The sequence below is a fragment of the Ranitomeya variabilis genome, chromosome 5, assembly GCF_051348905.1.
Source record: "Ranitomeya variabilis isolate aRanVar5 chromosome 5, aRanVar5.hap1, whole genome shotgun sequence".
NCBI classification, from domain to species: Eukaryota; Metazoa; Chordata; class Amphibia; order Anura; family Dendrobatidae; genus Ranitomeya; species Ranitomeya variabilis.
In genome coordinates, this window is record NC_135236.1 from 25,359,861 (window position 1) to 25,387,005 (window position 27,145).

Here is a 27,145-nt window from a genome sequence, read left to right on the forward strand (position 1 = left end):
GCTGAGCTTTGTTAGTACTGTGAGTGACAGTACAGTAGTCCAATTGGAGCTGGGGTGTGCTAAGTTTCTTCCAGGTGTCTCCGATTCTGGTTGATTACCTGTCTATTTAGCTGGCTGTCAATGCCTGATTACTGCAAGTTGTAGCATTAACTCATTGGGGTGTGTGTGCATTTTGTTTTCCAGGGCTCTGTTTCTGATCTTTTTCTGTCTGACCTTGGACCTTGACTTTGACCATCCATCTGCCAAGCCCCTTTGCCTAGATCCACTACCTTCCTGGAATTCTGGCATTGGACTGTGTGACCTGATTATGCCTTTGTCTTACCCCTCTGTTTATGACGAGCTCTCTTTGTATCTTACCCTGGATCTCTTGAAAACCCTGTCTCGTGGATTGCCCGTGAGTAGTGACATAGCGTCACATTTGTGACTCAGTGTCAGATTACAAATGGCCGTATACTTTTTTCCCCACCAGTATGAATTCAATTTGTATGTTTTGTGATCAGATGACAAATATCACCCAGCTGATTTAGTATCTGGCCAAGAAACACCAGAATCATCACAGTCCCAGTTGCAGGGTCAGTTTTATAGCGAGATGAGTGCTTCCTAGAGCCCTTCGCTGACAGCAGTAGCTTCTGGCATGCAGTTTGCCTCTCCTGAGCCACTAGTGGCTCTTCATAACAAATTTTCAGGGGAGAGAAAAAACAGTTTAGGCTGTTCAGGGAGAGGGGTAGGCTATTTTTTACCCTGTGACCCTGATCATCAGGTTATGAATCACAGCGAGTGGGTATAATAATTTCCCTACTGCGAGTGGGCCCTCAGACTTGGGTATTTTCTTTGTTCCCACAAGACCCACACTGATCTTCTGTTGACACCTTAGGGTTGATCTATGAGGAACTTGACAGTATTCAGGTCACGGAGGTAAGATTCTTGAGCCTGACACATAGAGGCTGCCCAGAAGAGGACTATCGTAACAGAGTCCAGCAATTGTCAATTAAAGTTCTGTGAAATGATGTAGCTCTCAAGTTCCATTTCCATAGAGGCCTTCCTGAAACACTGAAGGACTCCCTGCCTCTGCATACTCCACCTTGTTTTTTGGGGAGGCCATGAATCAGGACATTCAAATGGATCACAGAATTCGGGAGAAGAGTAGTGAATGGCAGGTTTTTTTGGTAATTTCCCTCAAATCTGTCCACTTACCTGAGGTGAAACTGATGAAAGTTACGGGTCACTGTTACGGAACCTCGGCGCAATCTCAGACTCTACCTATATTGTGGTTACATTTTCTTAAGGACTGCTCGATTACAACACAAGCAAGCAAGTCGTCCTTAAACACCTATGTCTGGGTGATTGTCAAGGGGGTAATCTAGACTAAAAGGTACCTTCTTACTTCTCAGATAAAGTACTACTTTTCAAGAGCTAGTTTTTCTAAGAGTTAGATTTCGCTGACTGCTGGTCCAACTTGATTAATTCAGGGCCGGTTCTGAAATTAGGATTAGGGACAGTTAGGTTGGAAAGACCCATTCAAATTTTAGCCATTGACTGAACTTGTCACTGCGGAATCTTGTCCAGCTGATAACGGAAAGGTTACCCAGCGAATTGGAAAACTTCACTCTGAGTCCATCTCCTGCTTTGTTTTGGATAATTAAACTGCTGGGTTAATATTGGGGTTTCCATGGCTGCTTATTCACATTCCTGTTATTCATTGGTGTTGGAAGCATATTGTTAAATGGAGCTTGAATTGTCATAAGAGATATCTTAGTTCTGTACAAATTTGCTCTGCTAGTGTTCACGATCTGCCATGGAACCTGAAAGACTTCAGAGATGAGTTTTCAGAAAAGAGGGAGAGATGTTACATCCTCTTCATGCCAAATTACTTAAAACTTAAAAGGATACAAGGATGGGGATAAGGAGCCATGCACACAAGGATGGGAAAAAGGAGCCATAGATACATGGATGGGAAAAAGGAGCCATAGATACATGGATGGGAAAAAGGAGCCATGGATACAAGGATGGGAAAAAGGAGCCATGGATATAGGATGGGAAGAAGAAGCCATGCATACAAGGATGGGAATAAGGAACCACGTATGCAAAGATGGGAATAAGGAGCCATGCAGACTAGGATGGGGATATGGAGCCATGCGTACAAGGATGGAGATAAAGAACCATGCTTGCATTGATGGGAATGCAGACAAAGATGGGGATAAGAAGCCATGCAGACAAGGATGGAAATAAGGAGCCATGGATACAAGGATGGGAAAAAGGAGCTATGGATACAAGGATGTGAATAAGGAGCCATGCATACAAGGATGGGGATAAGGAGCCATGCGTACAGGGATGGGATAAGGAGCCATGCATACAAGGATGGGAATAAGGAGCCATGCATACAAGGATGGGATAAGGAGCCATGCATACAAGGATGGGGATAAGGAGCCATGCGTACAGGGATGGGATAAGGAGCCATGCGTACAGGGATGGGATAAGGAGCCATGCATACAAGGATGGGAATAAGGAGCCATGCAGACAAGGATGGGAATAAGGAGCCACACATACAAGGGTGACAATAAGTAGCCATGCCTACAGGGATGGGATAAGGAGCCATGCTTAGAAGGATGTGAATAAGGAGGTACGGATACAAGAATGGCAATAAGGAGCCATACAGACAAGGATGGGAATAAGGAGCCATGCATACAAGGATGGGGATAAGGAGCCACACATACAAGGGTGACAATAAGGAGCCATGCATACAGGGATGGGATAAGGAGCCATGCATACAAGAATGGGAATAAGGAGCCATGCATACAGGGATGGGAATAAGGAGCCATGCAGACAAGGATGGGAATAAGGAGCCACGCAAACAGGCAAGGATTGGGATAAGGAGCCATGCTTAGAAGGATGTGAATAAGGAGGTACGGATACAAGGATGGCAATAAGGAGCCATGCATACAGGGATGGGATAAGGAGCAATGTATACAAGGATAGGAATAAGGAGCCATGCATACAAGGATGGGAATAAGGAACCATGCATACAAGGATGGGGATAAGGAGCCATGCATACAAGGATGGGGATAAGGAGCCATGCATACAAGGATGGGGATGAGGAGCCATGCATACAAGGATGGGGGTAAGGAGCCATAAATACAAGGATGGGATTAAGGAGCCATAAATACAAGGATGGGGATGAGGAACCATGCATACCAGAATAGGGATTAGGGGACAATGCATACCCGGCTTCTTATACTAGAGTTATCCCAGTTTTTCGAGGCAAAATTAGGTGCCTCGTTTTTTACTCGGGTCGACTTATACACGAGTATATACGGTAATCAAAAGTTTAGGGCCTCTCCACCCTTCCTTCTTGTCTGTAGCTGTCAGTTTTTTCCTTGTTTAGGTCCCCATCCTTTCCTCGATTTCCCTGATGTAAACAAATTTACAGTTAAGAATACTTACCCACTTCCACTCTTCCCCAACCAATATAATCAGCTCTTGGGGGATAATTAGTTTTTGAAAATCTTGCCATGCCTAGGTTAACCAAACTGTCAGCAGCATTTCAAAACTTCTAAAATGATATAATTTCTAATTGTGTTGGAAGGTTTACTGTTGAGTTGAATCAGCATTGTAGACGATATAGTAAAATATAAATTTTAATAATAATTCTGCCATTGATGAGTTCACTGAACATTTGACTAAAGATTTGGAAGAATTGGGAACATATACTAGGGGTGGTAGGCGAAATTACACTAAGACAGAAATAGAGGCTCTGTGGATACTTGAAAATTATCCAAATCTTGTCACAAAACCCTCAGACAGAGGGAATAATATAGTGGAATGGATGGGTTACCAAAAAATGTGTCAGATCATTTTGAATGATTTTTCTAACTATGAGAAATTATCAACTAACCACACATCAATATTTGTGAAGCAATTAAATAAAACGTGCCAAAGTGTCTCTAATACTCTAACACCTACTCCGCCATCTAATCCTAAATTATTTTCAGATATGAGCAGTATTATTACAGAACATAAATTAATTTTATTAACCCTGAAAAGATTTATTCCTGTATGTGGCAACGACAATGTTTGTCTCTGGTGCACTAATATCTGCTCTGCCACCTAATTCTAAAATATTTTCAGATATGATTGGCATTATTACAGAATATAAAATATTTGAATTAACCCCGTAAGAATGTTTCCTGTACGTGACAGCAAACGAGTCTGTGACACAAATGTGTCAATATGTTTCCAATATGCTCATACCGACTCCGCCAGCTAACTCTAAATTACTTTCAGATATGAGTGGTCAAACAATAAATAGAATCTATTCTATTTGTACTTGAAAGGATTTTTTATTGTACATGGTAACAACAAAGCCTTTATCGCCATTAAACATGCCAAAATGTCTGTAACCCCTTCACACCACAGCCCATTTTCGTTTACATTTTTCCCCCCTTCTTACCAGAGTCATAACTCTATTATTTCTCTGTCCATAGACAGATGAGAGATTGTTTTCTGCAAGACGAGTTGTACCTTTGAATGACACCATCTATTTTACCACATAGTGTACTCAAAAGCGTGAAATAAATTCTAAGTGCGGTAAAATTGTGATTAAAAACAGAATTCTGACTTTTTTGGGATTTGTTTTTACAGTGTACATTTTGTGGTAGAAATAACCATGCAATATGATTCTCCTCATCAATAGAATTACAGCACGCTATGCTGTCAGCCAATCACAGTAATGCCAGTAGCCATCATGTCTACAGAATTACGCTGGTTGGAAGGCAATCCCTGCATGTTCAGTGACTTAAAATCGAGCGCCAAACATGCAGGGCGGGGAATTAAGCATGTACCCTGATAATGGAACGAACGTCAAGCTTCTCGAGCACCGTGATGCTCAAACAAGCACAAAACAGTGTCGAACAGGATCAATCATCACTGATGTACAAACATATACATGTACACTAACATATAAACATATATATTCTGGATGTAGCTGCCCTTTGCCTATATATCACATCAAACAATACTGCTCAAAAATAAAGGGAACACTTACACAACGGAATATAACTCCAATAAAAATCAAACTTCTGTGAAATCAAACTGTCCACTTAGGAAGCAACACAGACTGACAATCAATTTCACATGCTGTTGTGCAAATGGAATAGACAACAGATGGAAATTATTGGCAATTATCAAGACACCCTCAATAAAGGAGTGGTTTTGCAGGTGGGGACCACAGACCACATCTCAGTACCAATGCTTTCTGGCTGATGTTTTGGTCACTTTTGAATGTTGGTTGTGCTTTCACACTCATGGTAGCATGAGACGGACTCTACAACCCACACAAGTGGCTCAGGTAGTGCAGCTCATCCAGGATGGCACATTAGTTCAAGCTGTGGCAAGAAGGTTGGCTGTGTCTGTCAGCGTAGTGTCCAGAGGCTGGAAGCGCAACCAGGAGACAGGCCAGTACACCAGGAGACATGGAGGGGGCCGTAGGAGGGCAACAACCCAGCAGCAGGACCGCTACCTCAGCCTTTCTGCAAGGAGGAAAAGGAGGAGCACTGCCAGAGCCCTGCAAAATGACCTCCAGCAGGCCACAAATGTGCATGTGTCAGCACAAATGGTTAGAAACCGAATCCAGGAGGATGATCTGAGTGCCCGATGTCCACAGATGGAGTTGTGCTCACAGCCCAACACCGTGCAGGACGCTTGACAGAACACCGGGATTGGCAAATTCGTAACTTCACAGATGAAAGCAGGTTCACACTGAGTACATGTGACAGACGTGACAGTCTGGAGACGCCATGGAGAGCGATCTGCTCCCTGCTACATCCTTCAGCATGACCGGTTTGGCAGTGGGTCAGTAATGGTGTGGGGTGGCATTTCTTTGGAGGGCCGCACAGCCCTCCATGTGCTTGCCAGAGGTAGCCTGACTGCCATTAGGTACCAATATGAGATCCTCAGACCCCTTGTGAGACTATATGCTGGTGCAGTTGGCCATGGGTTCCTCCTAATGCAGGGCAAAGCCAGACCTCATGTGACTGGAGTGTGTCAGCAGATCCTACAAGATGAAGGCATTGAAGCTATGGACTGGCCCGTCCGTTCCCCAGACCTGAATCCAATTGAACACATCTGGAACATCATGTCTCACACCATCCACCAACATCACATTGCACCACAGACTGTCCAGGAGTTGGTTGATGCTTTAGTCCAGGTCTTGGAGGAGATCCTTCAGGAGACAATCTGCTGCCTCATCAGGAGCATGCCCAAGAACTGTAAGGAGATCATACAGGCATGTGGAGGCCACACACTACTGAGCATCATTTCCTTGTCTTGAGGCATTTCCACATAAGTTGGATTAGCCTGTAACTTCATTTTTTACTTTGATTTTGAGCATCATTCCAACTCCAGACCTCCGCGGGATATTAGTTGTGATTTATGTTGATCATTTTTAGGTTTTATTGTTCTTAACACATTCCACTATGTAATGAATAAAGATTTACAACTGGAATATTTCATTCAGTGACATCTAGGATGTGGGATTTTAGTATTCCCTTAATTTTTTTGAGCAGTGTATATTGAGAAATAATCATATATACTGTGTGTGTATATATATATATATATATATATATATATATATATATATATATGTATATATACAGTACAGACCAAAAGTTTGGACACACCTTCTTATTTAAAGATTTTTCTGTATTTTCATGACTATGAAAATTGTAAATTCACTCTGAAGTCATCAAAACTATGAATTAACACATGTGGAATTATATACTTTAAAAAAAGTGAGAAACAACTGAAAATATGTCTCATATTCTAGGTTCTTCAAAATAGCCACCGTTTGCTTTGATGACTGCTTCGCACACTCTTGGCATTCTCTTGATGAGCTTCAAGAGGTAGTCACCGGGAATGGTCCTCCAACAATCTTGAAGGAGTTCCCAGAGATGCTTAGCACTTGTTGGCCCTTTTGCCTTCATTCTGCGGTCCAGCTAACCCCAAACCCTCTCGATTGGGTTCAGGTCTGGTGACTATGGAGGCCAGGTCATCTGGCGTAGCACCCCATCACTCTCCTTCTTGGTCAAATAGCCCTTACACAGCCTGGAGGTGTGTTTGGGGTCATGTCCTGTTGAAAAATAAATGATGGTCCAACTAAACGCAAACCGGATGGAAGAGCATGCCGCTGCAAGATGCTGTGGTAGCCATGCTGGTTCAGTATGCCTTTTTGAATATATCCCCAACAGTGTCACCAGCAAAGCACCCCCACACCATCACATCTCCTCCTCCATGCTTCACGGTGAGAACCAGGCATGTAGAGTCCATTTTTTCACCTTTTCTGCATCACACAAAGTCATGGTGGTATGAACCAAAGATCTCAAATTTGGACTCATCAGACTAAAGCACAGATTTCCACTGGTCTAATGTCCATTCCTTGTGTTCTTTAGCCCAAACAAGTCTCTTCTCTTTGTTGCCTGTCCTTAGCAGTGGTTTCCTAGCAGCTATTTTACCATTAAGGCCTGCTGCACAAAGTCTCCTCTTAACAGTTGTTGTAGAGATGTGTCTGCTGCTAGAACTCTGTGTGGCATTGACCTGGTCTCTAATCTGAGCTGCTGTCAACCTGCGATTTCTGAGGCTGGTGAGTTGGATAAACTTATCCTCAGAAGCAGAGGTGACTCTTAGTCTTCCTTTCCAGGGGCGGTCCTCATGTGAGGCAGTTTCTTTGCAGCGCTTGATGGTTTTTCCAACTGCACATGGGAACACTTTCAAAGTTTTCCCAAGTTTTCGGATTGACTGACCTTCATTTCTTAAAGTAATGATAGCCACTCATTTTTCTTTACTTAGCTGCTTTTTTCTTTCCATAATACAAATTCTAACAGTCTACTCAGTAGGACTATCAGCTGTGTATCCACCAGACTTCTGCACAACACAACTGATGGTCCCAACCCCACTTATTAAACCCGACAAGGCACACCTGTGAAGTGAAAACCATTTCCGGTGACTACCTCTTGAAGCTCATCAAGAGAATGCCAACAGTGTGCAAAGCAGTCATCAAAGCAAAAGGTGGCTACTTTGAAGAACCTAGAATATAAGACATCTTTTCAGTTGTTTCACACTTTTTTGTTAAGTATATAAATCCACATGTGTTAATTTATATTTGTGATGCCTTCAGTGTGAATTTACAATTTTCATAGTCAGGACAATACAGAAAAATCTTTAAATGAGAAGATGTGTCTGTCATAACCAGTTGGCCAAGGAATTTGCTCCAGTGCTTATTCCAGTAAGACCGTGGACTCATTTGTCTATGGATATTATCATGGATTTGCCTTTGTCTGGTGGGAAAATTATTATTTGGGTGACGGTTGTTCGATTCAGCAAATAGACAATTTTTTTCTTTTCCATCAGTGTGTCTGAATACTAAAACACTTTCCAGGTTGGTTATCAGTCATGTGGTGAGGTGGCATGGAATGTCTCTTAGCATTGTATCTGATAGGGGAGTGCAATTTCTCTCAAACATTCTGGATCAATTTTTGCAGCAAATTGGGGACTATCTTGTCATTTTCCTCTTTTTTCCACCCTGAAAGCAATTGTCAGACAGAAAGGGTAAATTAATTGTTGAAATATATTTTAAGGTGTTTTGTTGAGATGCAACGAGATGACTTGTCTTCAATTTTACCTTTTTGCTGACTTTCTCTTTAACAGTCGAGTCAGTCTACTGGAACTCCCCTTTTATTTGTATTCATGGTTTTCATCCCCATTTTTGGGAATTTTCTAGGATGAGTTTTAAGTGTCATGGAGTGGAAGTTACCAAATAGAAACTTGGGGAATTCCTGTCTTCCAGGCGTCTCTCATTCTGGGTGATTACCTGGCTATTTAGCTGACTGTCAGTGTCTGATTATTGCCAGGAGTAGCTTTAGCTTTGGGATTAGTGATGAGCGAATATACTCATTACTCGAGATTTCCCGAGCACGCTTGGGGGTCTTCCGAGTATTTTTTTAGTGCTCGGAGATTTAGTTTTCATTGCCTCAGCTGAATGATTTACAGCTGGTACCCTGCCTGAGAACATGAGGGGGTTGCCTGGTTGCTAGGGAATCCCCACATGTAATCAAGCTGGCTAATAGCTGTAAATCATCCAGCTGCGGCGAAGAAAACTAAATCTCCGAGCACTAAAAAATACTCGGATGACGCCCGAGCGTGCTCAGGAAATCTAGAGTAACAAGTACAGTATATTCACTCATCACTATTTGGGATGTGTGTGAGCCTTGTTTTCCAGGGCTCTGTTTCTGATGTTTTGCTGCCTGACCTTGGACCTTGCCTTTGACCATCTGTTTCATAGTTCCTTTGTCTTGATATGCTACTTTCCTGGGATTCTGTCTTAGACTGTGACCTGACTATGCCTTTATCTTATACCCCTGTTTATAATGAGCTCTCTTGGTATCTGACCCTGGATTTCTTGACTACCTTTTCTCATGGCCTGTCCGTGAGTGGTGATTCAGCATCACATTTGTGGCTCGGCATCACAAAAGACTTGAAAACATTCCACTCATGGATTTTCAGCTAACTCATTCTGCAACCAGCAATGTGCAGCCACATATACATGCAATAGTAGCCAAACGGTTCAATATTTCCAATGAAAAGCAAAAAATAACTTTATCTCAAAATACATATAATTAAAAAAGCCGTCATTTGAAAGTTTGTATCCTCTTAATATATTGAAGCCATAGTATCATATAGCACAGGTGTACTTATGTTTGCTCATTTTTTCTTTCTAACCAGAACCAGTTAGTTCTTCTCTTTTCTGTGTTCTATGTTCTATGTAAAAACCGGAAGTCTCTTTTTCCCTGCATGAATATTTTTTCTCCATAACTTCTTAACCCAGCTTCTCTGCTCCTCCCCCTGTCAGGGACTTTTTCAGTGATGACTCATGCAGGAAAAATAGACTTCCTGTTTCCATATAGGGCTTACAAAAATTCCGCCAGTCAGTTTTTAATCATGTGAAGTCATAGACCTAATGGAAAACAGAATAATTAACTGGGTAGAAAGGCAAAATGAGCAATTGTAATTACACAGAGATACATAATTTGATGACTGTAAAATATTAAAAGGATGAGAAAGAGAGAGATCCACAGCAATCCTCTCTACTACGCACTTCCGGCCTGACGGCCGTGGCTCAGGGACCCAAGCTCTCGAGCACCATGTGATACTCGGCACTGCTCGGTACTCATTCGAGCACCTAAATGATTGATTGAGTATCGATCAGTGGCGAGCACACTTGTCCATCACTAGTAATTACAGTAAATCTTGATGGCATATATGATGTTTTAGTCAATTTGCTGATGACAATAGTCTCTAGAGAAAGCCACTGCATTTTATGTTCATGATTTTTTTAAAAACCTGTTCAATATGTTCCCAGCACGGGATTATATTTGTTGCCAACCCTTTTTTGTGAGTTGTTTCAATTTGTAAATTTCCTAGCAGTAGCATGGTCTACCACTATAAATCACAGTGGCAAGAAAGGAGAACGCTAGCGGCAAGTGTATCTGGCATAGTTGCCCAGTGCCAGGAACTGCACAATAAAGAATTATGACAGGTAGATATTTCTACACTTTTTGTAGATATCCTGGTCTGTTTGGGCCTGACAAAACCCCCAGCTGTTCTTAGTACCTTTTCTAACATTAACCTGGAGGCTGGACATGGCATTATGCACATAGCAAACTGGGACAGTTGTAGCCATCAGTCCAATCCGTTGAGTCAGAAATCCATCTGATTGGGGCTTGGGGTATCTGCAATAGAAAGGACAAGGTTTAGGTACGATGATGTTAAAACCGTATTCCATATGGATTAAATACACAAGTCATACGGATGTCATACGGGCTCTAGGTGAGAAAAATCGCATTGTACTCGTATGACACTCGTCCTACTTTTCTGGAGCAACATCGGACCGATGTTTTCTACACTAGCGTGACTAAAGCTCAGGACATGAACCATGCATGGAACTTGAGTTACTTTGGCCAAATGTGAAGTATCCATAATGTGCCAAACACTGTCTCTCACGATGATGCTCAGTTGCACTTCACAGGAAACCATCCAGTGTGAGATATTCAGCTTGATGCAAAGCAGTATCTCGTCTACTGTATGAATTTTATCAATCATACTCACAAACTGTAAAACTATATGGAAGCCCTATACCACACATGAATGAAAATAATGACTGTGAAGGTGTATGCATGTATGTGCCATGATGCAGTTGGGGATGGGGTCAAGGCTGTTTAGAAGAATGCAGAAGATTTGTAATAGGAAGTAGATAAACAACACCGGGTGGTAGAGCCAGATGTAGGTCACCACCATGGACACTTCTCTGTCAGTCCTGGTTACAGTGTAGTATTGGTGATGCTGAAAATAATTACCCAAAGGATTGTAGATAAGAATACCTGTCCCACCCGACAGTGGCTGCTCCAGTGCACTTTAAAGGTCAAAAACAAGATGAGAGAGCCCACATTCTACTGTGTAGGGGAAAATTGAGCAGGAGGTTTCCAGTTGAGCTGGAGTCTTCCTGTGACACGAGAATACACTATCATTTCTAAGGCGACACATAACCCAACTTAGTTGTAAAGCACTATATACACCACCAGCAGCGGCATGCTTAGATATGATGGGGCCCCTTAGCAGAAGTTCTAAATGGGCCCCTTCCCCCGCAAAAAAATAAATGAAATAATTGTTGGGATCACAGAAGAGATTATATCATAATTTTCCAGCCTTTACATAGAAATTTACCTCCTGCTAAAATCCTAGATTCCTCTTTCATTGCCCCATGAAGTTTGATGCCAACAAAAGTGCCCAGCAGAAATAGTATGATACACCCATGGTGAATTCCTCCACATTAACCTCTACATGCACAGTATAATGATCCTCCTGTATTCCACCTCAACCACCAAGGCAAAGTATGGTGACCCCAACACAGTATGATCCTCCAACTGTGGCCCCCACACAGCCTTCCACACAGTATGATGGACCCCACACAAACCTTTACACTATATAACTACTTGCATACAGTATAAAGGCCCACCACATAGCCCTTCAAATATTATAATGCCCCACATAACCTTTCACATAGTATAATGCATCCCCCATAATCCTCCATATAGTATGATGTGCCCCCATAATCCTCTATATAGTGTAATGCACTCCCCATGGTCCTCCATAGAATATAATGCATCAACCCATGGTCCTCCATACAGTATAATGCACTCCCCAGGGTCATCCATAAAAAATAATGCAATAACTGTGGTCCTTCACACAATAAAATGAACCCCCATGGTCCTACACACAATATAATGCACCCTTATGGTCCTCCTTAGAATATAATGCACCCCCATGGTCCTCCACGCAATATAATGCACCCCCATGGTCCTCCACACAATATAATGCACCCCCAATAGTCCTCCATCCAATATAATGCATTTCGAATGGTCCTCCATACAATAAAATGCACCACCAAGGTCCTACATATAATATCATGCAACCTCCGTTGTCCTCCATAAGCTAGTCACTGATTTACATAAATAGACAAAAAACTCATCCCTCCTCATTCCACCCAATGCTCCAGTCTCCTGAGCCTGTGATGTGAAGCACCACTCATCTCAGAACAGCGGGTGGGCTGTAATGACATCATAACGCCTGCTGCTCTGACAAGTCAGACGCAGAAGAAGAATGATGAGGGAGGAAGTGTTTGACAATTCTTCCTCCTTCATCATTATTGCTCCGATGCTTACCGCGAGCAATGATGAAAAAGGAGGGAGCGTCAGCAAACACTTCCATCCCCATCATTTTGTGTTTGCACTGAGGGGCACAGGGGAGCCAGGTGTGGGCACTGTCACTGGACCCCCCAGCTCACGGGCCCCATAGCAGTGGCATGGCCTGCAGCCATTGGCGGTACACCACTGAACACCAGCGCTTAACCAGGCGGAAGTTGAATTGAATGGGAGTTTGTCTGTTTCCTCAACACATAATCAGGGATAACTACATGGCACAGAAGGAGGAGGAGTCAGAGTATGACCAGCTTATGAAGATGTAAATGATAATGATGATGTTGTTGACAGTGACCAGATACTACACGAGGCCGCGATTCCTGCTGCCAGGAATATAAGCATTAGGTTATGTTCACACGTAGTGTTTGTGCTGCATTTTTTCTCTTTTGTCAGAAAGGAAGCAGATTCAAAAACCTAGGTTTTGTTCCTTTTGTTGTGTTGTTTAATATGCTTTTGTCATGCTTCAGGTGTCTCTTGTGCCTAAAGATAAAGTTTGGTGTAAAAAAACAAAGACAAATCTGATTCGACTTGATCAGGCACGAAAAACACATAAAAAGTTGATCCCTGAATTTTTTTCAGCGTTTTTTTTTTTACCACCCATTACTTTCAATGATTGAAAAATGTTGAGAAAACACTGACAAAACACTGAAAGAAGTGATATGCTCTATTCTGAAAAATGCAAGGTTTTTCACAAAATACCGAGGGCAAAAAACCAAGCTCTGTGCCTGAGATTTCTGAAATCTCATAGACATAGCTGGTAATTTACAGAACTAATCCAAGAAAATTCAACAAAATGGGGATGAAAACCATAAGTCTAGAAAAACAGAGAGGTTCTAGTTGACTTATTTACTTGACTGTCAAACTCAGCCAGAGGTAGTAATGAAGACCAGTCATCCTGCTGAGCTTTCACAAAGCACCTTAAAATTTGTTCAAAAGGTTAATTTGTCCTCTCGGTTCGACCGTAGGTTTCAGGGTGGTAAGCAGGTGAAATGACAAGGCAATCCCAAGTCTACCGCAAAAAGCTCTCCAGAATTTAAAGACAAATTGCACTCACCTGTCAGACACAATATTAAGAGGGATCTCATGTAACCTTACAATATGAGACATAAATAAGTTGAAGAATATTTCTGCATTAGGTAATCTTAGCAAAGGAACAAAATGAGCTTGTTTGCTAAATTGGTCAACCACCACCCAGATAGCAGTTTTCCCACTAGACAGAAGCGTATCTGTGGTGAATCCACGGACAAATGAGTACATGGTCTTTCTGGAACTGGTTATGGAGCCAATAACCAGGCCGGCCGGCTATGACTGACTTTATTGCATGCACAGACTTCATAAGCAGATGCAAAATCTTTAAAATTATTATGGACAGCCACCCAAAAAGTCTTGCAATGACTTTTTTATGTAACAGTAATCCACAGATGACCAATATATCATGAAATCATGAAACTCATATAACAGATGCAATCTTAGGTACACAGGCACATGTTATTTGGACCCTGGAGTAGCAGAAGAAGCCAATGACTGGACTTTATAGATCTTCTCTTTAGACTCCAAGGTTACCATAGAAACCACACTACCCTGAGGAATAATAGCGGATTGAGATTCTGGAGGAGAAACTGAATCAAGACTATGAGTTAATGCATCAGCTTTCACATTCTTAGAACCTGGTCGGAATGTGAAATAGAAATTTTAAGGACCATCTGGCCTGTCTAGGAGTTAGCCGTTTAGCTGATTTAATGTAAGCTAGGATCTTAAGATCAGTGACCACAGTAAATAGATGAACTGCCCCCTCGCCCTCGAAAAAATGCCTCCATTCCTCAAAGACCAATTTAACAGCAAGTAACTCTCGATTCTAAACATCATAATTTATTTTCACAGACTAGAATATTTTAGAGAAAAAAGCACATGGATACAGGCTATTCAGATATTTGAGCCCCTTTGATAAAACTGCCACTACTTCGACCTCTGAAGCATCCACCTCTACAATGGCCATTACAGGTTGATGAGAGACCAACTCTCCATCAGGGGGTACTGAGATCTCAGTCACTGTTGGCAGTGGAGTGCAAAAGGAAGTATTTATAAAATTAATTTTATGACCCTGCAAGTGATGTTGTGATGACTTCAATCTCTGGTATACCTTAGCTAGATTCTGAGTCTTCTGCATAAAAATTTGCCACCTTTTAACTAAGCATGTGAACAGGATTCATACGTGCAAAAAAAAGGATAGGGAAAATTTAATCGCGCTCCTGCACAGGCATAATTCTCTACCCTGTTGAGGACAGAGCAAAGTACTGCAGTGCGCAGGTGCCAGAAAAGGTCAAAGAGCCCTGGCGCATGCACACTGCAGTACTTTGCTCTGCCCTCAACAGGGTAGAGAGGTACACTTGCGCAGGAGCGTGATGTCGGAGAGCCTTTGTGGATGATGCAGGATCGCGTCATCAACAAGAAGCGAGCATGAGGGTGGCGATCATAAGAAGATGGGAGGCACCGGGCCAAGACCAGCGACGACCATCGGACCAGAACACCCCCAAGTGAGTATAATAAAACTTATTTTTCAGTTCTTCAAGGCCGGGTTTGGGGCTTATATGCAGCATTACAGAATTAATTATAGCCCTGAAAGGTGATGGCCGTATCTTACATCAGCCCAAGCTGCTGACAATTTGACTTTAAATGGTGCAAATTTATTTGGGCAGTGAAGGGGTTAATCTGCATTGTTTGGAGCTCCTGGAGCTAAGGCTCTCAGCTGTGCACTTTTAGTCACTCCCATCTCCTATATAAATGGAGTCCTGGCTAGCTCTCATTGTCAGAGTTAGCTTTTGCTTTTTGGTTTGAGGTTGTTGCTGGAGGTTACTGGAGAAAAGCGTTTGGTGGATTTATCTGTGAATGTTGCTAGTGTTGGTACTGTCCATATCTGTTTAACCCCTTAGATCCTGCTGTCAAAAGGGACTACTTCATATAAAAAATGGTTAACAGAGTGTGGGGGCTTCCTATTTAACACCATCAGCACCCAGAGGTGATGATTGTGTTGTCATGGCAAATCACAGGCAAATAGCAGTCTTAGAGTCTGACGTATATAGCGGCCTGTTCAGAAGTTAGCAACATTTGGGAGGTAAAAATACATTTCTTCATTTCTGTCATGCCACTTTGCATTAATTCCTGAAAAGCACCTGAAGGGTAAATAAACTACCTGACAGCAGTATTTGGTATGTCATGGGGTGCGGTTTTTAAAATGGTAATAAATTTTGGAAATTTCCTTGAAAAAATGAAAAATTACTGCCACATTTTTAAACCTCCTGAAATGCTAACAACATAAAATAGCATTTTACAAATGGTGCTGATGTAAAGCCGACATGTGGGAAATGTGATTTATTAAAATTTTTCTGTGGTATGGCTATCTGGATTAAAGGGATAATAATTCAAAGTTTGAAAATTGAATTTTTTTACATTTTTGTCAATTTTTTGATATGTTTTTTGTTTATTTATAAAAAAAACATCAACCTAAATTTACCATTATCATAAAGTATAATGTGCCGCAAAAAACTGTTTCTAAATCAATGGGATATGTTGAAGCATTCCAGAGTTATTTCCACATAAAGTGACACTAGTCAGATTTCAAAAATTTGGCCCTGCCACTAACGTGTTGTGTGTATATTTGTATATTTGACCATTTTTTTTTGTATATTGATGTTTTTATAGTGCAGACAGTGGCTGATGAATATTCCCATCAGCTGCCCCCTGCTTTCGCTGCTAACAGCTGAATACAACTCTTAACATTGTACCCTGCTAGCGCTGATCACAGCGAGATCAGGGGAGAGTGAGGAGAGCTGTCTTCATCACCTGGCGCCGGGGAGCAGAGTGAATAGTACCACTGCTTTCCAGGTTCCGATACATGTCATGCTGATAATACAGGGATGTCATCCATATGTCATCAGTGTGCATGTGTGAGGGACGTTTTGCCGCCTGTGCTGCTACAGAAAGACTGAAGTCTGAACATGGTGAACATGGTCATTTACTGAACTTTGGCCAACTTTTGTTGATTTCTAGGAAAAAAGCTCGGGGATCCATACACAAATCCGAATGTGCAATGTTAGGTCTGATTTTGAGATTGGCAAATGTTTTCCAAGCAAGTTCACTCATCTCTAGTTATATGGAGGTCCAAGGTCAGGCAACAAAAGATTAACAAGCAGAACACAAGGCACAGAGAAACAAACCACACAGAGCTGAATGTAAGTGTAGCAAACATCTGGCATTAACAGCCCAGCTAAGTAGCAGAAAAATCATCTCTGGCAGTGAACACCTGGAGAGAGCCAGCACCTCCCTGTCTGAAATTAGATAGACGGGCTGTCCAAGTACTGTCAGCTCAGCATGCCCTAGTAACAGATTGGATGGCTGAGCCGATATTATCTGCATCCCAGACACAATAAAGGGTGGAATTGTGACACTCTCCTTCTCTAATGACATCAAATTTTGTCATTATCATTATCAACATAATCCCTAGCTTGACCCTAGAGTTGCCTCAGTGAGGTAAATGACCTGATCTTCTTGCCCCCATGCCTGATGCCCACCTTTTTATTTGTCCTGACTCAGAGTATTACATCTCTGCCATTGCAGCCATCTCCCCAGAGAACACAGTGTGCTATACTGAAAATAGTTTAGGTGAAATATCTTCCTTAGCTCTTGGAGTACTGTCGCTGAAGGGACTAAGGAGCAGAATAGACACAGGCGTAAATGACAGAAATGAAAGATTACTCCTGTCTCAAATTACCTTAACCCTTTTATGACTAATTACGGACATAGGATGACGTGAGCTAGTGTAAGGTCCTGCTGCAAAGTATAATAATAAAGACCAGTGCACTGTCCTTTTAAAAGAATTGTGTGCTTGAGGACACGACTCATGGTCCAGCACCACAAATGAAAATGAAACTGTAGGTCTTGCCAATAAGGCCAGATCTGTTTTTGACTCCTTTCCATATGAAAATAAATTTACACTGAAGCAAGACCTACAGTTTCATTTTCTTTTGCTGTGTTGAAGTTCCTACTTAATCAACTTCCTGCAGCATAGCGTGCTAAGTCAATCATACTTTAAAACTCCCAAAGCGTGTTAGCACAGTTCCGTGTCAACAGCGGTCACTGACAGCTGAGCAGCACGGAAGAGGTGCAGGGATCCATGTCAGTGATCCTCGCACTGACTGACTGATCATAGTATGATCATGCAAGAGGTGTTGAAATATCAACACATCCCGTGTGATCAAAGCAGGAGCTCAGCGCAGCTAACAGCCGAGCACCTACAGTGAGAGCCAGGAACGTTGCTAGCACCGCCCCTGGCTCATTACCTTTACAGATGCCACAATCTAAAACAATTGTGACATTTGCAAGGTTATAAGAGGGATGGGGCTCCCTCTCTTTTCCCCATTGGCACCCTCATGACAAAATCTTTAGGAGCCGATGGTTGTCACGGCACCCGGAGATCTGACAGTGTCATCCTGGTGTGCCATGTACGGAGACTAATTACACCTAGCCATAGGCAGGGTATAGCAGGAGAAATGCCTGTGTAATAACATGGGTCTCATGCATTGCAATGCTGGTGCATTGCAATACATGATGTAAAAACAAAATTAAACAATTACAAGTGCAAACATTTGGTATCACTATGTCCCGAATCACCTGACATATCAAACTGGCCCACTAGTGTTAACCCTTTCAGTGATCGCCATAAAACAGTTGAAGAAACCATGGTTTTTCATCACACTGCTGGAAAAAAAAGTGGAATAAAATGCAGTCAAAAAGACCCACACAAAAAGACAAATCTAAAATCATCTTGTCCCACAATCAGTGGGAAAAATAGAAATGTCCCAGAACAAAGCGATGCAAAAGCGATGCAAAAACAAATATTTTTACTATAAAATAGTTTTTGTTGTGTAAAAGCGATAAAAAAGTGATAAAAAAGAATATAAATGTGGTATCACTATAATCATACTGATCTGAAAAATAAAGCTGCCTTATCACTTTTACCACACAGGGAACAGCATTAAAAAAAATCCTGAATTGCTGTTTTTTGTTCATTCTGCCTCTGAATAATCAGAATAGAAAGGGAAAAAAATGTCATGCTACTCGAAATGGTGCCAATAAAAATGTCAACTTGTCTCACAAAAAACAAGCCCTAACATGACACATTTGCCAGAAATATAGAGAAATTATAGCTCTCAAAATATGGGGATGCAAAAACTTTATTTTGCAAAAAAAACTAAACTTTTTTTATTGTGTGAATGCAGGCAAACAAGAAAATACTCTATCAATCTAGTATTGCTGTAATCAACTCAAAGAATAACGTTGTCTAGTCACTTATACCTCACAAGGAACAGCATAAAAAAATAAACACAATTCTTCATCTGCTGTTCATTTCTTTGTTGATCTCAGTAAGGCTCGGCGCACATTTATACTGTGCACTACCTTGAGCCCTTACAATGTGGTTTCCTTTCAAATGAAACCAGTGGCAGAAGATTTCTGATAATGAGGCAGATGGAGGCACTGTGAACACCATCAGACCTACAATCTGGTGGTGTCCATCTTTTTAGGTGTGTATAAAAGTGCAGCCAGTCACAGTTTTGTTTAACTTTGAAAAGCCGGATGTCATCAAACAGAAGCCAGAAGAAATCCAGAGTAAGTTTCTGCCTCATTATAGTGAACGAATCCCACGGGGGTTTCATCCAAATCACATATTTTGTAGATTTAGATGGAAACCCCAATGTAACTGCTCAACGTAGAGCACAGGATAAATGTAAATTAATCAAAAATATTATGTGACCCCAAAATGACACCAATAAAAGCTTCTACTCAACCCACAAAAAAAAAGGCTCCACTCACATTCGTCATCTGGTTATGGTATTATAAGGGGCTTCCACATTACTGGTAGCAAAAAAGCCCTGCAAAAGTGACATCTCACCCACCAAAAGAAATCCAGTTAAATCTGCTCTCCCAAATCCAAATGGCCTCTCCTCCTAAGACACACATTATGTCTAAACTGCAGCTAGTGTCCACATCATTGGCATTACTTTAGAGAAGAGAGCTCACTTAACTTACGGGGTGCGTGTCTCCAGAAACATGAGCTGGGCTCCATATATGAGCACTAGAATGGAATATATCCGTTTTAAACAACCATTGCTGCTCATTTCTGGACAACTCTGATGGAGTCAATATCATCACTACACTATAGAAAAATTCTCAGAGGGGTGATATCTACAAATTGGGGTATATTAACCCCTTCACCCCCAAGGGTGGTTTGCACGTTAATGACCGGGCCAATTTTTACAATTCTGACCACTGTCCCTTTATGAGGTTATAACTCTGGAACGCTTCAACGGATCCTGGTGATTCTGACATTGTTTTCTCTTGACATATTGTACTTCATGATAGTGGTAACATTTATTTGATATTACCTGCGTTTATTTGTGAAAAAAATGGAAATTTGGCGAAAATTTTGAAAATTTATATAGGCGTTTATACTGTTTGGTAAAATTGATAAAGCAGTTTTATTCTTCGGGTCAGTACGATTACAGTGATTCCTGATTTATATCTTTTGTTTTATGTTTTGGCACTTTTATACGATAAAAACTATTTTATAGAAAAAATAATTATTTTGTCATCGCTTTATTCTGAGGACTATAACTTTTTTATTTTTTTGCTGATGATGCTGTATCGTGGCTCGTTTTTTGCAGGACAAGATGACGTTTTCAGCGGTACCATGGTTATTTATATCCGTCTTTTTGATCGCGTGTTATTCCACTTTTTGTTTGGCGGTATGAGAATAAAGCGTTGTTTTTTGCCTTTTTTTTTTTTTTTTTTACAGTGTTCACTGAAGGGGTTAACTAGTGATAAAGTTTTATAGGTGGGGTCGTTACGGACGCGGCGATACTAAGTATGTGTACTTTTATTGTTTGATTTTTTTTATTTAGATAAAGAAATGTATTTATGGGAATATTTATTTTTTTTATTATTTATTTAGGATTTTTTTTTTCTTTTTTTTTTTTACACATATGGAAAAAATTTTTTTAACTTTTTTACTTTGTCCCGGGGGGGACATCACAGATCGGTGATCTGTCAGTTTGCACAGCACTCTGTCAGATCACCGATCTGAGTTCCAGTGCTGCAGGCTTACCAGAGCCTGGTCTGCACCCGGAAGTAATCCCTGCAGGACCCGGATGCAGCCCCGTGGCCATTTTGGATCCAGGGCCTGCAGGGATAGGAGGTAAGAGACCCTCGCAGCAACGCGATTACATCGCATTGCTCCAGGAGTCTCAGGGAAGCCCGCAGGGAGCCCCCTCCCTGCGCGATGCTTCCCTGTACCGCCGGCACACCACGATCATGTTTGATCGCGGTGTGCTGGGGGTTAATGTGCCGGGGCGGTCCGTGACCGCTCCTGGCACATAGTGCTGGATGTCAGCTGTGATAATCAGCTGACACCGGGCCGTGATCGGCCGCGCTCCACCCGTGAGCGCGGCCGATCGCGCTGGACGTACTATTCCGTCCTTGGGAATTAGGGCCCACCCCACATGGACGGAACAGTACGTCCAATGGCAGAAAGTGGTTAAGGAGGAATGCTGTTCTTCTGGCAATAACGGGCTCTGTAAATGCAGTCTGTAAATTATTCTTTGAAAATTTGCTTTCCAAGAGTCAAGTAGTGGTCCGTCCCTCCTGAGTCGTGTAGCCAAAGAGTACTGTACAGCCACGTATGGGGTATTGCTCCGTTCAGCAGAAATAGTGTAACAAATTATGTTGCTATTTTTATTTTTTTCTTCTTATGAAAGTGTAAAATCTGGGGCTAAAACAACTTTATAGTGGTATTTTTTTTACTTCACCGCTCAATGGTATCTGTAACGCACCTGTGATGTCAATATGATCACTGCACCACTAGAAGATTACATTAAGGCCGGGGTCACACTAGACCGTAATACGGCCGAGTGCTATGCGATCAAAAATCGCATAGCACTCGGCCCAATGTTAATCTATGGTGCAGCTCCCATCATCCGATATTTTCTCCGCCGTATTCAGGATCCGAGTGAAATCGATTGTCAGCATATCTCGGCCGAGACACGCCAATGCAAGTCTATGGGTGCGAGAAAAAATCATATTACACACGGACCATGCATGTGCATTGCGAGAAATACGCAGCGGTGTTCTATAGAAAAGCCAGTAATTCAATTGCCGGCTTTTCATTTCTCCTTCACAAACCCGACAGGATATGAGACATGGTTTACATACAGTAAACATCTCATATCCCTTCTTTTTTGCATATTCCACACTACTAATGTTAGTAGTGTGTATGTGCAAAATGTGGGTGCTGTAGCTTGTAAAATAAAGGGTTAAATCGCGGAACAAATTGGCGTGGGCTCCCGCGCAATTTTCTCCGCCAGAGTGGTACAGCCAGTGACTGAGGGCAGATGTTAATAGCCTAGAGAGGGTCCATGGTTACTGGCCCCCCCTGGCTACAAACATCTGCCCCCAGCCACCCCAGAAAAGGCACATCTGGAAGATGCGCCTATTCTGGCACTTGGCCACTCTCTTCCCACTCCCTGTAGCGGTGGGATATGGGGTAATGAAGGGTTAATGCCACCTTGCTATTTTAAGGTGACATTAAGCCAGATTAATAATGGAGAGGCGTCAATTATGTCACCTATCCATTATTAATCCAATTGTATTAAAGGGTTAAAAAACACACACACACATTATTAAAAAGTAGTTTAATGAAATAAACACACAGGTTGTTTAAGTATTTTATTGCTCTCTCAATCCATCCGGAAGACCCTCTCTTGGCAAAATAAGAAACCAACAATATACATACCTTCTGATGAACTGTCAGGTCCCATGAAGTAAATCCGGCTGACACACCCTGCCTACGGATGACATACGGATCACTATTTTTGGAACATTTCTGCGTATTACGGCCGTAAAATACGGTCCGTTTTTTATACGTTGTGTGTGTCCCCGGCCTAAGAGGAGTAGTTTATAAAATGGGGTCACTTATGGGGGTTCTGCTGTCCTGACACCTCAGAAGCTCTGCCAATGTGAGACGACACCCCCAAACCACTCCAGGCAAATCTGCACCTGATATGGCGCTCCTTCCCTTCTGAATTTTTCATTGTGCCTAAAAAGTATTAACACATATAGAGCACTGCTGTACTCAGGAGACATTGCATAGCTAATTTTTGGGTAGATTTTTTCAAGTTACCTTTGTGAAAATTAAAAATGTGGGACTAAAGCATTTCTGGGGATTTTTTTTTTATTTTCATGGTCCATGTTTTAAAATTCCACTAAGCACCTGTAAGATCAAGATCATACCTCTAAATATATTCCTTGAGGGCTGTAGTTTCAAAAAAGAGTCTCTTGAGGGGCATTCCACTGCTTTGGCACATGAGCTGCTCTCGAAATGCTACATGGTGCCCCTTCTCGATTACAGACAATTTTGCATTATAAAAGTCAAATGGTACTCCTTACCTTCCAAGCGCTGCCATGTGCCCAAACGCTGCAGCCCGCGTCTCGGGTCAGTCACTCAATGACAGCACATCGCTAGCACACGCCCATTGTGGGCATGCACTAGCGGTGCATCCATCATTGCATTCAATGGCGGCATTAACGGACTAAGTTACACCGCACACAGTGTAACGTAGTCCATTTAACGGAGTCACTGAACACAATGTGAACCAAGCCTTACCCTTTTGAAAATAAAAACAATGAAGTTAAATAACATTTTTGTGAAAAAAAGTAAAATGTTCATTTTTTTCCTTCAATAATCCTTTAATTCCTGTGAAGAACTTGAAGGGTTAATAAAGATCTTAAATGTGGTTTTGAGCACTTTTATGGGTGCAGTTTTTAGAATGGTGTCACTTTGAGGTATTTTCTGTCATCTAGACCCTTCAAAGTTACCGTATATACTTGTGCATAAGCTGAGTTTTTCAGCACATTTTTTAATGCTGAAAATGCCCCCCCCCCACAGCTTATAAACGAATCATTGTCCCAGTTTATGGCGGGGGAGGGGAATGGCAGAGCAGCGCGTCACAGGAGGCATGAGCCGGCGGCTGCAGCATAAGCCTGTGCCCACTGCTAAAGAGAAATAAATATTCACTGCACTGGCAATGATAATTAATTTCTCTGCAAAGTTTCAGCCACATCCGCAGGCTTCCAGCAGCTGCCTGGCTCTAACGGTTGCCCGCTCATTAAAGTAATGAATATTCACCTCTCTCTACTCCCACAGACTGGAGAGAGGTGATTAGCAAAGAGCAGGGAAATGTGATCACCCGGCCGGAGGAGCTGCTGGAAGCCGGAATGAGATGCTGCGAGGGCGTGCAGGGAAGGTAAGTAGGATGTTTTTTAATGCTTTTCTTATAAGCGGCCATACATGCAAGGATGGGGATGAGGAACCATGCATACAAGAATGGGGTAAGGAGCCATGTAGACAAGGATGGGGATAAGGAGCCACGCATACAAGAATGAGGATAAGGAGCCATGTATACAAGGATGGGAATAAGGGGCCATGTAGACAAGGATGGGGATAAGGAGCCATGTAGACAAGGATGGGGATAAGGAGCCATGCATACAAGGATGGAGATAAGGAGCCATGCATAACAGGATGGGGAGCCATGCAAACCAAGATGGGACTAAGGAGCCATTCATATAAGGATGGGGATAAGGAGCCATGCATACAGGGACGGGGATAAAGAGCCATGCGTACAAGGATGGGGATGAGAAACCATACATAGCAGGATGGGGAGCTATGCAAACCAAGATGGGACTAAGGAACCATGTATACCAGGATGGGAATAAGGAGCCATTCCTATAAGGATGGGGGTAAGGAGCCATGCGTAAAAGGACGGGGATAAGGAGCCATGCGTAAAAGGACGGGGATAAGGAGCCATGCGTACAAGGATGGGGATGAGAAACCATGCATAACAGGATGGGGATGAGCAGCCATGTATACCAAGATGGGAATAAGGGACCATGCATTCCAGAATGGGAATAAGGAGCCATGCATATAAGGATGGAGATAAGGAGCCATGCAGCAAGGATAGGGATGAGGAACCATGCATAACAGAATAGAAATTAAGGTAGATATCATACCCAGCTTATAATCGAGTCAATAGGGTTTCAAAATTTTTGAAGAAAAAGTAGGTATGCTCGGGTCGTCTTCTACACGAGTATATACGGTACTTCAAATATGATGTGGTCCCTAAAAAACTGATTTTGTAAAGTTTGTTGGAAAAATGAGAATTTGATGATAAATACTGTATTAATCCCTTCTAACTTCCTAGAAAAAAATAATTATGTTTAAAAAATAATACAGATGTAAATTGGATATGTGGAAAATGTTATTTACTAATAGGGATGAGCGAGTAGTGAAATATTCGGACTCGCTATACGCGTACCGAGTATACCGTAATACTCAGGTATTCGGTACGAGTAGCGAGTCCAAGGTAATGAATGGAAAATGCGAGTAATTGTCTGCTGGACCCTCATTGACACTGAAGCTCCGCCCCCTGGCTGCATGAACTCATATGAACTGTAGCATGGGAAAATCATTTGCGTTCATGCTGCCAGGGGGTACAGCTTTGGTGACAGCACCGCTAGTTACCAAAGCTCCTTTCCTTGCATTTCATTCGTTCGCCAGTCGTTTACAGCCAGGAGCATCCGCATTAGCAGCGCTCCTGGTTGTAAATGTAAATACCCCCAGATATGGATTACTGTGTGAGACTTTACTATTGCACTTGAGATAATTGCACTTAACCCCTACAGCTTTCAAATTTTACACACACAATGCTAACATTATTAATGAGGGACATATAAAAACATAATGGATATATAATGGTTTACTGTATGTAAACCATGTCTTATATCCTGTCGGGTTCTGCAATGATTATGCAGAAGCCGACAATTGAATTGCCGGCTTTTCTGCTAGCTAACACTCTATGAAATATAAATATATTTATATATATGTGTCAATGACATATATATATATATATATATATATATATATATATATATATATATATATATATATATATATATATATATATACACCTACTGTATATGCTGGGTGGGGGAGATCCGAATAGTACGAGGCGAGTAGTGAAATGCTAGCAATTTTCCGAGTACCAAAGCTTTGATAAAGATCACTGTGTTGATCGAAACGCGTCGCTCTTTCATCTGTCTGATGTTTTGTGTCCTGGAATCCTTAATGGAATTTTAAAGATATTTTTGAATAAACAAATTTGGTAATTTTATCCTAGGAGCTGGAGGTGAACTTTTTTCTTCATTATGCATTCACGTCTGACCAGGATGGCCCTCCGTGCACCGGTGTTTCATTGGGTGAGCTGGCTTTTTTCTCCTTTTTTTGTTCACATAAAAAAATAAAGTTTGAAGATTGTGAATTTTTTAGTCAAATTTTTGATTTTAACAAATATACGCAAATCATATTGACCAAAATTTACCACTATCATAAAGTACAGCATTTTATGAAAAATAATCTCAGAATCAGTGGGATATGTTAAGCGTTCCAGAGTTATTACCTCCTAAAGTAACACTGGTCAAATTTGGAAAATGAGGCCCGGACATTAACGTATAAAGTGGCCTTGTTCTTAAAGGGTTGAACAGGTGGTCTAAATCCGACCTCTACAGTTCAATATGTAGATTTAGTTTGTTCTGTGTTTTTGTCTATTTTTTACTAACAAAATTGTGTACCCCAAACTATAAAGGACTTCAAATATCCCAGGTAGGTTCAAGCCCGGAAGGCCAAATGAGGTAACAGCTGCAGTATTGCTGTAAAGTGTATGGAGGGTAAATTAGACTAGTAAAACAGGTATGAAACAGGTAAAATGTGTGTTATTATTTGGAAGAAATACTGTTTTGCATATTACTTCTTTGACATAAAGTGCGTAACCAAGAAAGAATCATCGGGGAGTAAATGCACAGAATCAAAATGTGGCAGCAGCTTGCGGTATTGTCGTGGCACACAGTGTTGATGAATTGCAGAAGTAAAAAATGAGTGCAAAACAGTGCACTTACACATTACTGCATACTGTCTTCTGAAGGTGTGGGATAAAATGCTGCAAAGTAAGAATGTTTTCAAAAATAGCAATAATGTATTTTTATCAATTAACAAAATGCAAAGTACGTGAACAAAAGAGAAATCAAAATCAAATCAATCATTTAGTGTAACTGCCCATTATCTTAAAGGAAGCATGTCATGTAGATAAATGTGATTACCCGGCAAATATGGTGTTAATTTGCAGGTTAATAGCATCTCGTTCTATTCACCAATTTCACATTACACCACAGAAAGTTAAGGAATT

General features: G+C 41.6%; 1 protein-coding gene across 2 annotated transcripts in view; it reads right to left on the reverse strand.

The window, feature by feature from the left end:
* LOC143774209 (NXPE family member 3-like) overlaps positions 1–27,145 on the reverse strand; it is a 110,034-nt gene that overhangs the window by 26,256 nt on the left and 56,633 nt on the right. The window contains exon 2 of one of the 2 annotated variants that reach the window (XM_077261589.1): positions 10,660–10,778. The exons of the other annotated variant lie outside the window; for it this stretch is intronic. The gene's annotated coding sequence lies outside the window, so the exon portion shown is untranslated. The remainder of the gene's footprint in view (positions 1–10,659; positions 10,779–27,145) is intronic. 2 annotated transcript variants of the gene reach the window in all.